This window comes from Rousettus aegyptiacus, unplaced genomic scaffold (assembly GCF_014176215.1).
Source record: "Rousettus aegyptiacus isolate mRouAeg1 unplaced genomic scaffold, mRouAeg1.p scaffold_m13_p_1, whole genome shotgun sequence".
Taxonomy (NCBI): Eukaryota; Metazoa; Chordata; class Mammalia; order Chiroptera; family Pteropodidae; genus Rousettus; species Rousettus aegyptiacus.
Genome location: NW_023416284.1, coordinates 127,198,516 through 127,211,104, shown reverse-complemented (window position 1 = coordinate 127,211,104; position 12,589 = coordinate 127,198,516). Strand labels below are relative to the sequence as shown.

Here is a 12,589-nt window from a genome sequence, read left to right as displayed (position 1 = left end):
AGTGCTTGGAGGAACAGCTGCCTTCTGAGCCTCTGCTGCTCCTGAGCACCTTCCCGCCCCCACCCCCAGACTTTCTTAATGTTGGATTTCTTCATGATATCAACATCATCAAAAATAACTTCTTCCAGAAGAAACATCCTAACCAAGCTTCCTAGAGCAGCATTAAGAGACATATTGCTCTTTTAGAGCAGCTGAAAGCACCCTTGCCAACAATGAAAATTTATGACCACGCCTCAAAGCCAGACCTGAAAAGTTTACCTGTACATTGAGTAGTTTAGGCCGGCTTACAGGGGGAGAGGGGGTAAAGATATCTCAAATCCAAAAAGAAAAAGCATCATTAGCAGGCCCCAGACACCTTTCACAGCTGTCTAAACATCACCCCTTCTCCCATCCACATTCTAATGCGTTCATCTCTTCTTCCTACCATCCAAACTTTCCTCCTCCAACTCAGGCTCCCACATCACTCCTGGGCACTCTCTTTCCTTCTTAAAGACAGGTCAAGCATTCTCTTCACCTCCAGTGTTAGGGAGATGTCCTGGGACATGGAACGTTCTGCAGAGTGAATAAAGACTCTTCGTCGACATCTTTGGTGGGTTATGATGGGTATACACACCAAGGGGACTGTGTTCTTGGAACTAGACAACTTTTATTTTATGTTAAGGGGTAAAAATCAGCGGATAAATTTTCCACATGACTGTCAACTTGGGCACAGGACTAGCACATTACGAAAAGAACCAAAAAAATGCCTCTAAATCCTTAAAAATGATTATATACACACATGCACAGCCAAAAAAGGCACTCCAGAAGCTGCTGGCCAATAGCACAGATGCCAAGACTCTAAGTGACCAGCTTGTACAGAGGAGCACCTAATGATCAACTCAGATTTGAGATAGAAATTCCCAAGTGCAGTGATTCCTTTCTCCACAATCTGCAAACTCTGAAAGTGAGCCTGCCACCCAGCATACCAACCTGCACTCAGGCTTGGGGCATAAAGGTCTCATTACATATTCTTATGTCTTTCTTCCTCCTATTTCTAGGAACAACTGTCCCTAGCACAACACAGAAAAGTCACTCTCATGACCCATCACCCAATCTCTCTCCAGCAAAGACATTTGAGAAAACAAAGGTGAAGTCCTGCCAGGACACACTCTGGTGGATGAAAAGCCCAAGGTTGGAACTTCAGAATCACAGCTTTAGAAGTTTAATTCCCTCATTGCACAGAGATCTGACCAGGCACCCAAATCAGAACTGACGGTGCACCCAGCTTATCCGCATCTAGGTTGGGTAGGACAACACAGAGCTCAAATGAGAAACTGCGAGGGTATGAGTTGGGCTCATGGTTTGATCACAGCCAAGTGGATGTTCCAAAAACATTTCTATAGGGCAACACATCCCAGCAAAAACCATGAACCAAAGAACCAAAGAACTCTAAAATCAGAGCCTCTGCAGTCTTTCCAGGGCAGTGCTTAAAAAATGGTGACATAATCGTCTTTTCTAGCTTACTTCTCCTTTTTATAGGTTCCATGTGAATCACCACCTTCTACTTGCACTTGTCACTTTAATTCTCAGGTTTGCAGATTCCCCTTCTGTGAATTCATTTTAAGTCAGCAACTCCTTTCAAGGGGTGTGGAGTTTTATTTCCTCCAATTAAAGAGGTCATGCTTCCAGGACCCCAGCATCTTCTCCTCCTCCTGGCTACTCTCTTTTGAGTTGAGTATGCATCTTACTTTTAAAGTTTGATACCCTGGCTACACATACACTAGGTTCCTCCTCTCTTCTGAAATGGTCATACTTTCCAAATATCTCTACATTACCAAGTGTTATGCTATTCCCCGATATTTCCTAGAAAGTACTCAGTAACCCAGCAGGTCTCAAAAATGTGGTGACTGACAGCTGGCTGAGCACTTCTGGGTATAGTTTCCTATCTGTTCCCACTTCACTGCACAAGAGCAATTTGTTTCTAGGTGCAAAACATGCAACAAGACATGTTTCTAAGCCTGAAGATTTTCTCTGTCTTAAAATCAAAATCGACATCAATAGAAAGACAACTCCCAAAACCCGAAAAGGGATTTAATACTTTGCGAAGCTAGATGTCCATCCAACACCTGAAATGGAGAGATAATTAATGAGCGGGCATCCTTCTCCACTTTGAGCTGGTGCCACAAAGACGATAAGGGGTTTAGACTCCCAAATCCACTTTCTCCACTTATGCTCTGGGCACCTACACAGTAGTAAATAGGCTAGAAATGTTTAAAGTTAGCATTTCCTGGCTCTGCCATACACCCTTGGTTCAGTGCAGCAAATGCTTCTTGCATGAACTACTAGGTGCTGGGACACAATGACTGTCTTTGAGCCCTTTGGAAATGTTTCCAGACAGTAAGAGATCTTTGCAATACACCAGAGTACGGGCTATGATAGGACTGCACAGATCAAGTCTCTATAGTCTTCTCTTTCCTCCTGCCCCTCTTCTGTAAGTACCATCAAGGTCTCCCCTACTTGTTCACTGCTGTATCTCCAGCAACCCTCACAAGGCCTGGCTCCTAGCAGACATGCAAAAAATGTGTGTTGAATCAATTTCTCATGATGTGGAAAAGCCACAGAATTATCTTCTATCACTCGTTATCGACCCTGAACCTAAGAGCAGAGCTCTCCCATTCTAACAGAGACTTTGATTGGACATTGAAAAGAACACCATGCCCACACAGGGCAAAAACACCCCAAAAAGAAGCTGTAAAGCCTCTGTCTGGACAGGATTTCCGGAGAAGAGACAAGGCATGGCTCTGAGATATGTGTGGGGATGGTGGGTATACTGCCCCCAGTGACTGCACCTCGTCCCTAGCTCTGCAGATTTAGGAAGCTGAGTTTTCACAGTCCTCCATGAATGAGAAAGCCTTTGTGAACTGAGTCACACTGACCAAGCCTGGCAGAATGATTTACAACCAGAGCGTCAATTTATTGAATTACAATAAGGAATAAAATGGCCAAGCATACCAGAGCACATATTTTACACAGTCTGGAGAACAAAATTTAAGATCAGAATAGCTAGTGAATGTGGAATTAGGACAAAGTAATTAAACAATGAAGCAGGACCCTTCTCCTCTACCCCACTCCACATGTGTTGGATGCTACAATGTTTGTCTTGTATCCCAGCACAGGTGTTCCATCAGAGCCACAAATCGAAGTCATTCCCATCGTGAGGTTGGGATCCCCACCACATAAGTGCCATAGGTTAACACCTGCCTTCTTCTGGACCTTGCTTTTCTTGGTCTGGACTTCAAATAACTCTAGGCATGTTGAAGATGCCAGAGGAATCCCAAGTAGACCGCTCTATTATAGTTAAGTTTTCTATGTTCCCAGTACAGTCTGTTTATTTTTGTTCCATTCCTGAGCCTTCAGTAAAAGTATATTTAAAAGTACTAGGGTCAAGTCAAGAACCAACTATCAAAAGGCAGTGCTTCATAATGAGATACCACTTCACACCCATTAGGATGCTATTATTATTATTTTTTTAAAAAAGAAAAAAATAATAAGTGTTAGCAAAAATGTAGACAAATTAGAACCTTTGTGTGTTGCTGGCGGGAATGTAAAATGGTGTAGCTGCTATGAGAGACAGTATAACAGTTCCTCAAAAATTTAAACATGGAATACCTTAGGATCCAGCAATTCCATCTCTGGGTGTATACCCAAAAGAATCAAAAGCAAGACTCCAACAATATTTGCATAAAAGTATCTACAGCAGCAATATTCCAAAAGGTGGGAACAATAACCGAAAGGTGGAAACAATCCAAAGGTACACTGGCAAATGAATGGATAAACAAAATGTAGTATGTACATGCAACGGAACACTATGCAGTCTTTAAAAGGAAGGAAATTCTAACATATGCTACAACATGGATGAACCTTCAAAACATCATGCTAAGTGAAATAAGTCAGTCATGCAAGGACAAATCTTACATGAATCCACTTATACGAGGTACCTAGACTATTCAGATTCATAGAAACAGAAAGTAAAATGGTGGTTGCCAAGGGCCAGGGGAGAGGGGTAATGGGGAGTCATTGTTTAACGGATACAGAGTTTCAGTGCGGTATGTTAAAAGGCTCTGGAGATGGATAGCAGTGATGGTTGCATGACAACACGAATGGATTTAATGCCACTGAGTTGTACACTTAAAAATGGTAAACTTTATGCTACGTATATTTTCCAAAATAAAAATTTTTTCTAAAATTGTTTTAAATATGAAAATAATAAAAATCAGTGCTCTCCGACCAATGTGCTTGGGGGAAGGGTAATCGAGAGGTCCCAGAAGCAAAAGATCACCCAGGGCACAAAAGATGGTGCTGAGACACCCGGGCACCCCTCCTCCTCGTGTGGGTCCTTCCTCCACCGCCAACCTTCGAGAGGCCGCCTTTGCTCTTTTCAAGAGCTCTTCCGGTGATTCCTTTCCGTGGAAACAGAATACTCTGTCCAGGCTGCGAGGAACCACCGTTCTCCAAATCAGGAGAGCCCTGAGCAGCTGAGAGAATATCTGCGCCGTGCCAGCCATGGTCCTGTCACCCTGACCAGGCCCGGAAATACACTGACTGCTTCCCAAACTCTCCTTTCAAAAAGCTTCACCTTCCGTTGTCCCTGTCACTAGCCCACTTCATTTCAGCGGAAGTCCATTGCAAGCTATCATTGCAAGAACATCCAGGGCCTTCTCACAGATTACATTTAGTTAGTTGCTTCCTGATGACAGAGAGGAAGCATGATAATCTCATAAAACTGGCTCCAGCCTCCGGGGAATGTCTTCTGGGGATCGGCTAGACTACACAGACCTAGAACACAAATAGAGCTGCTGGCATTTTTATTTTGCCAAATAAGGAATTTAAAAAAAAGAAAAAAACAACTATCATTAATAATTACCATTCTGCAGACAAAAAATTCATTTAAAATGGGGAAATATAATCTCACAATAATGACAGTCTTCTGCAAAAAAAAGGAGAGCTGGCAGTCTGACGTCGACATTTTCACAGCAAGCAGGTGCTTCCATGTGGGTCTGCATTACAGTGCCTCTGTCCACCGCACTTACACGAGAGCTACCTGAAAGGCTTGCACATTCACTCTCTCTGAAAGCAAAGGAAAAGAACTGAAAGGGACACAGTGAAATTCCCTTCCAGATCTCTGATTCTATAACTTAAAAAAATGCCAGGTTGCTTTCCACTTGAGTCACAAACTCAATGGTATGTGTCTATTTGTAAAAATTATATTCGTTTGCATAAATTTATATGTCTGTGTGTGCGTTTATACATAGTGCAATATGGATACTGTGTCTCCAAAAATTCATATTGTGAAGTGCTAATCCCAGTACCTTAGAATATGACTATATTTGGAGACAGAGTCTTCACAGAGGTGATAATGTTAAAATGAGGTCTTTAGGGTGGGACCTAATCCATCCTGACTGGTGTCCTTATTAGAAGAGATGATAAGTTACAGAGAGAGACTTCGGGGTACTTCTGCACAAAGGACAATCCTATGAAGAGGCAGCAAGAGGACAGCCAACTTCAAGTTCAGGAGAGAGACCTGGAACAGATCCTTCGCTTGGCCCTCAGAGAAAACCAACTCTGCTGACACCTTGATCTTGGACTTCCAGTGTCCAGAATAATGAGAAAATAATTTTCAGTTGCTTAAGCCACTCAATCTTTGGTATTTTATTATGGAAGTGCTGCAAAACTAATATAGCTGCTGAGATTAATTTTTTAAAAAAAACAATGTTCTCTTTGATTAATGATATAAACTCTTAGAAAGTCCACTAAAAAATGACTTACTTTATACCAATCATTATTACTGTAACTAAACAACAATTATATTTTTGTAACAAAAATCATTTTCAAAATACTATTTAATCTATTCCAGTATATGCCACCTTCAATAAAAACATTTATTATATTCTCATCAGCATGTCCTTCAAGGAGAAAGAGCACTAATTTTGAACATGCTAAAATTAGTATGAATCCATTCAGCCCAACAAAAAAATATTCTAAACACTATGAGCTTGACTATAAAAGACTTAGCAGAGGTTGAAAAGTCAAGACCTATAACCTCAAAGAATTCAGGCTCATATTTAGAACCATCCTCTCTTTCCCCCCTTGAAATTCATCCTCTCAAATACACACATGCACAAGTTAAGGAGCCAGACAAAAACCTGACCACACAAACAGACAACAGGTACAAAGGCTCATTGAGAAAAGGAGGGCTCCTATGGCACAGGAAGCTGGGAGGGACCCTCAACGATGGTCCCCTGAGTCCTTGCTCACTCTAATACCACCTGCCAGCCTGGACTGCCATCGCCCGCCTCTCCAGGGTCCCACCTCTCTGAAGGTAGGGCTCAGTTCCCTTTACCCCACTGCCAGAGGCCTGTCCAATTACTGGGCCCAGACGACTCTCTCCTTCCCTCAAATTCCATCACATGTATGACTTGAATCTCTCACTGTAATAAGGAGAGAGTATAAATCAGACTCCCTGAGGATCAGACTTGGCCTCTCACTGAAACTTCCTATGAATTTACATAGCTGCTTTATAAAACATCAAGGCCAGGTGAATTAACATTTTAATGGTACTAGGGAAACCACCACCCTTTCCATTTTAATTAGTGGAATTTTTTGAAGCACATGGGACAATAAGACTCAGGAGAGTGAGATCGGAGGTCTCTTGGATCACTTAGATTCAAGGATGATTTGGCAAATAAGCTACTTTGTAGTTTTGCTCATGGTATCTGTCTCCAAGCAGTACACACTGTTCTTTACAGCCCTGAGTGAAATCATTCTTTTGACAACCAGAAAAAAAAAAAAAAAAGAGAGAGAGAGAGAGAGAAACTAGGTATTTCCATCTCTGTTCTACAGAAAAAGAAATTTAAACCAATACGGTGGTTTATTTAAGAGGCAGAAACAGAGCAGCAAGAGACACTTTCTAATGATCATTTTATGCTCCTGGGTCTGGGATTCTTCAACTAGGGGAGGTGTCCTTTCCAGTCTCCACCTACCTCACTCACAGCCACCTTAGTACAAGCCCCAATTACAAGAAAACCAGAGCCTGGTAGAGCAAATGCAGTCAGGCTCCAGGTCCCCCGGAGTCCCTTCAACTTGCACAGAGGGGACCAGCCAGAAGAGAGCCAGAGAGGTCCTGGTAAAGTAAGGGGCAGAAATCAGGTTCTCCATTTGCTTGCCTGAGATGCAGGATGCCAAATAAACCTCAGAGCCTCAGGTATACCTGGTGCTCCTGGAGCATCAATTTTAAGAGAAAACTTGGAGAGTTACTTTTGTATTAAACAAGTACAGATAATGTTACAGAGCGAATTGCAAATACCAAACAAATGTTCAAGATAAACATACACTTGCTTCTGGAAGCCTTGACCACTGCTTTCGACTCCCAGAAATATGGGTTAACTCTCTTCTCCTGTTGAGGTAATTTAGTGGAAACTTTAAAAAAAAAAAACAAAACAAAAAAAAACAAACAAAAAAAAAACAAAAAAACTTTGGTAGGAATATATGTAGGTTTACATGACATGGTTTTCAGATCTTTATCTTAAATGTTTCTTTTTATTCTTTTTTACCAAGATAGAATTATACTTTCTGGGAAAATCTATACAAAGATGTACAGAAAGACAGGTGATGTTTACAACCACACATCCTTGCTCATCTCCTAATTTTTATTCCTTCATCAACCAGGCAACTTCAGAGCCAACCTGTCAGAAACTGCTCCCTCAGCCTGTTCTGCCTTTGCTTTTGACTGTTGCTTTTTCTGTTACCAAGGACATGCACCGGAAAAACAAATGCACCTTTGAGGAGACTAATTAGTTGAAGCTGGTAAGTTATTTTTCCTTTCAGCATTATGAATCTTAGCAATGTTCTCTAGTCAGGCAAATATTGCATAGATCTTGGTAACACAAACACAAGCAACAATTAAACCCAGACTTTAACATTCCTAATCTTAGCACCATTGATTCTCAGTTTCTGCTTTTTTACTTCACATCTCAGCAGCATCATAATGAAGAATCACGTTCACAAAAAAGGAAAAGCAAAAACGCATACTTCCCTCTTTCCAACAGGATTAAGCACTTCTTGCACTCCAGTCAAGAAAAAAAAATCACTTTGCACCCTGAAATAAGCCAGAAATAACATGATTATCCTGTCTTAAAGCTGGTCTTCAAAATAATAAAACCTTGAACATGTCCCATAAGCTTGATTCTCTAAGAAAAAATAATTTTTTCCCTGATTGTTTGCTATGGGAATGACTGAAGATAAGTCATGACTTTGGAAAAATATGATAATTGTGTAAGAAGTTTTCAACCATGAACAAGTTCATGTGCACTTGAGAACCCTGGTAATTTGATGCGTTATTTTCTTTCCAGTGTTTATTGTGTTTTCATATGGTGAGCCAGTTTTCTGAAGCCTGACTCCCTGCATTCCCAGCAAGTATTTCCTTCCCTTTTCTCAATGCTCCTACCTCAAATTCTTCTTCCATTGTCTGAAGTTCATGTAACATCAAGCAAACAGACTGCTACTCTTTACTATTTCAACCAAATCATAGATAAGCCATATGCTGAACTGGCACAACTTGTGGGACCTGATCAAATAATTTTATTTTTCTCTTCCACTGCCTCTTAAAAAGCATTCAGCAGATTCATTCCCTCTGCCTCAGATGAACTTGTGAGCAGTCCCAGACTTTTCTGCTCAAGCAACCACTTCTAAATCTCAGAAGAATGAACACATGCAGTCTTGAAACAAAAGAAACTCCAGCCTGGTTATAACACTAAATCTCCTGCCCTAGGCTGGCTAGGTCCTGCTGCATGCTGGGGTCCTACAGGGATTGGGCGCGGGGTGGGGTGGGGGGGTGAGGGGGTGGCTAGGTCCTGCTGCATGCTGGGGTCCTACAGGGATTGGGCGTGGGGTAGGATGGGGGGGGTTGGTCTCTTTTCTCTTTTTCCAGCTTATGTTCAACTGTCAAACAGTTTCTTACTCCTTCAAGATCAAAGCAAGAAGATGGAACTGTCTTAATTCTCTTTAAACACCCTGTGTGGGTGCTTCACTGATATTCCTTTCCTTCAACTGACTGCTTACTCCTACATTAGCCTCTGGATTTCTGGGAACTCTAGCTGCTGCTGTGCTCTCACTCTTGGGCTAAATTTAGAGTGGCCCTGGCCAGCCCTGTTGCCCACATGGCCCCATCTAGTCCTCAGGACATCCTCTGCCATCCTTTACTGTGACAAACTCTGGAAAAGTGGGTGATCCTGTAGTCCCAAGGCAGGAAACACATGTATGGCTCAACTAATGGTTCCCCAAAAGGCTCCCGAACTAGGTTTAGGACAAAGGAAATGCCAGTACATCCCTTCAAAGAAATCTCTTTAACAAAGTCTCCGCTCTCAAGCTTTACATTCTTGAAGTGATCAGTGTTTCATGAGTTATGGGAAAGTCCTCAAACATCTTTATGAAATTTTCTTCTTTGTGGTTGGTCTGGCAATTTTCTAAGAATGTTCGTCTCAGTCAAAACTTTAATACTCTATTTAATACACACACATAAGTGTTTAGAATAGACCGTTAATTTCCAATTGTTTTTAAGTTCATTTTACTGTTAAATATCTAATAAAATTAAGGAATTTGAACACTGAAAGGGGCATTTAGAGACACAAAATTCAACACCCTCCTCACCCAGCATAGATTCCTCTCCTCACTCCTGACAGAAGACCACCCAGCTTTGGTTTGATCTTCCTCTGGTACCAAGCCCACTTCCCTTCCTGAGGTATCTGAGGACTGACATCATAGCTGGCCAAGGCTCTTTTTTGCCAGGTTAAATGCTTCCTGTTTCTCATATGACTTGTTATTCAGAACCTTGTCATCTGGGTCACCTTCCTCAGGACATTTTGTAGTTGGTCTCTGTCCTCTACAAAGGGGCAACCCAGAATGACACACTGAATGGACCTGGGCTCCTTTGACCCAAATGTCATAGTGGTTGAAGGGCTCAGGTTGTATTTGTAGCTCTACTGCTTATTGGTTATGTAATCTCAGGAAAATTACTTAATCCCTCTGTGCCTCAGCCTTTTCATCTGAGAAATGGGAATGGTGATAATTACATTCACTACACATGGGGTTATTACAGGGACTGAGATAAAATTGTGAAACAAGCATAACCATGCCTGCCGCATAATAAGCTCCATACAAATATCTATTTAAAAATGCCTGTCCTAATCAATACAACCCAAGTTTGCTGTGGAGCAGCAACTTCACGCTATGGTTCCATGAAAACTTGGTGTGCCATTGAAACCTCCATTTTTTTTCTCTCACATAAAGTGCTGCTCAGAGGGGCCACTCCATCCTTTACTTTTTATATTTACTCTTTGAACCTAAATGCAGATCTAGACCTTCAACCCCACTACGAGCTCAACATTCTAATATTAGTATCTCTCGTCCATATAAAAATGGGTCTCATAGAGTATCCTCCCAGCTTTGTAGTTGCTGCCTCTCTGATGAATGTCCCATCTTTCTCCTGATGAGTGATACCACGGAGGACAGGGACAGAGCTTTGGTTTATATCTACTTTTCAATCCCACCTTATCCTTGGGAACAGTATAAAACTTTGTCAAATGCCTCTGCAAAGGTAGGACAAGCTTTAGATTATCCACGATCAGGAAGGAGGTCAGTGACTGAATTCTTTGTAGGTCCCTAACTTTGGGAACCATCATTTGTGAAATGTAAATAGCAATACCCATCTAGCCGTAAGGACCAATGGGGACTATACATTAGAAAAAACTATCCAAGATGCTGTCAAACCAAGACATTAAAAGGTCAACAATAAAGGATTTGGAGATGAATTCTGGTAGGCAAAATACCTCAACATCTGGGGCCTAGGAAAATGAGGAGGGGAGGCTATATTTTCCAGAAGGTGCTGATGAAATAATCTGCAAGGAAAAAAGTGATCCCTACTCTGAGCAGAGTGGGGTTAGCCTGGAAGAGCAAATGAAGGCAGCCAGGGATAGGTATGCATGCCCAAGCAGAAGCAGCAGGATAAACAATGCAAAACAACACACACACACACACACACACACACACACACACACACTTCACAAAACAATACTTAGTCTGGCACAGACAATGAACTCAGATGCCTTCTCTTCCCTTCTACCCCTTCTACTGATTTTGTTTTAAAAGTGCTGATGCAACTCACTACACTGCTATCATTACCCTAATGAATCATAACACACATTTGAAAAACAATAGATTTGGCATGCCCCAATCTACAGACCAGTAGTTTGCTAGAAAAGAGAAATAAATTCGTTTGGCATAAATTGTCTTCGCGAATTTCTTCTAAGGTGATCTCTAGCTATCTTCAATCATTTATTTTGGAATGCTGCCAGGATTTAATGTTCCCCTCTTTTGAAAAGACTCCTGGCTCTGCTCTTGTCTCTCAAGCCTGCTCAAAGGTTACTGCTAATGCTTTCATGCTCTAGATGTCTGTTATTTGGGCCTTGAACAACCCAGACCAGTTCCAGTCTTCCAAGCCCTGTTAAAGCGGTTTGGGCTGGCCTTCCTATTTTGAAAAGAAAGAAGTAGACTTAGGAGCAACTCTGTCTTCTGTCACCTGTTAGTATCACCTCATCTTCTGTAAACATTGAATTATCTTGCTGATCAGAACAGAACTCCTCCATTGTGGGCACTACAGCTCACGGTGGCCTCTTGCCTTCTGGACTTTACCCCTGCAGGCCCAGACCACCTTCCTGCTTTCCCGGTGATGTGTCCCGTGCGATGCACCTAAGGGATACTAGACTCACAGTTCTAGTTTCCAGACCCCTACTCACCACTATTAACTGGGGGATTCAGCTGGAAATTTTCTTTAATATCTCGACCTAATTTTCTTCACGTATAAATTGGAAATACTGCTGCGATTGGAAATACCTTTGCGATTTTCTAAAGAATTTATTTATGGGCGTTCCCTTCTATTCCCTGGAATAGCACAGACACTTCCCCCAAGCTCCCTTTGCTTTCAGAAGACCATGGAGTGTTATGATGTCGTCAGATTAAATCCAGGGTAATAACAGATTCCTCGATTCATCTAAACTGCTGCGGAAACCACAAAACCTTAAAACAAGTCTCTAATGAGGCGATTCTTTGTCTTCCTTAACTAATTACGAGGAAAGGATGCAAAAGGGAGAAAAACAAACCCAATATTTCCCTCTAATCAGCAAAATGAGCGGGACGGAGGCTTCCCAGTACAAACAAAATGAATTCACTGTCAAGCAGGGTTCATTCTGAGAACCCTGCCCACTCAGGGACACGCACCCGGGGTCAGAGAACAGCGCGTTCATTTCGCCTTGACCCGCAGGGACCCCGCACTGAAAGGGTGTCTCAGTTGCAGGACACAAAGGGGCAAGCGGGCAGAGCATGGAAAGTTTTCTCACCTTCAGGCGTGACCCGACCCTCCTCAGCAGAGAGGAGGAAACCCACCCAAGTCCCTAGCGCCGCTGCCTCCAGTCTTTTTCAACGCCCACCGGCGGGAAACACATCGCCCGGCTCAAAGAAAGGTTTTAAACTTGGCTGCTCTCCACGGAGACCCCACTCT

The 12,589-nt window shown here is 42.2% G+C and overlaps 1 protein-coding gene across 1 annotated transcript in view; it reads right to left on the bottom strand.

The window, feature by feature from the left end:
- MRAP2 (melanocortin 2 receptor accessory protein 2) overlaps positions 1–12,589 on the bottom strand; it is a 39,676-nt gene that overhangs the window by 26,821 nt on the left and 266 nt on the right. The gene's annotated exons all lie outside the window — the stretch shown is intronic.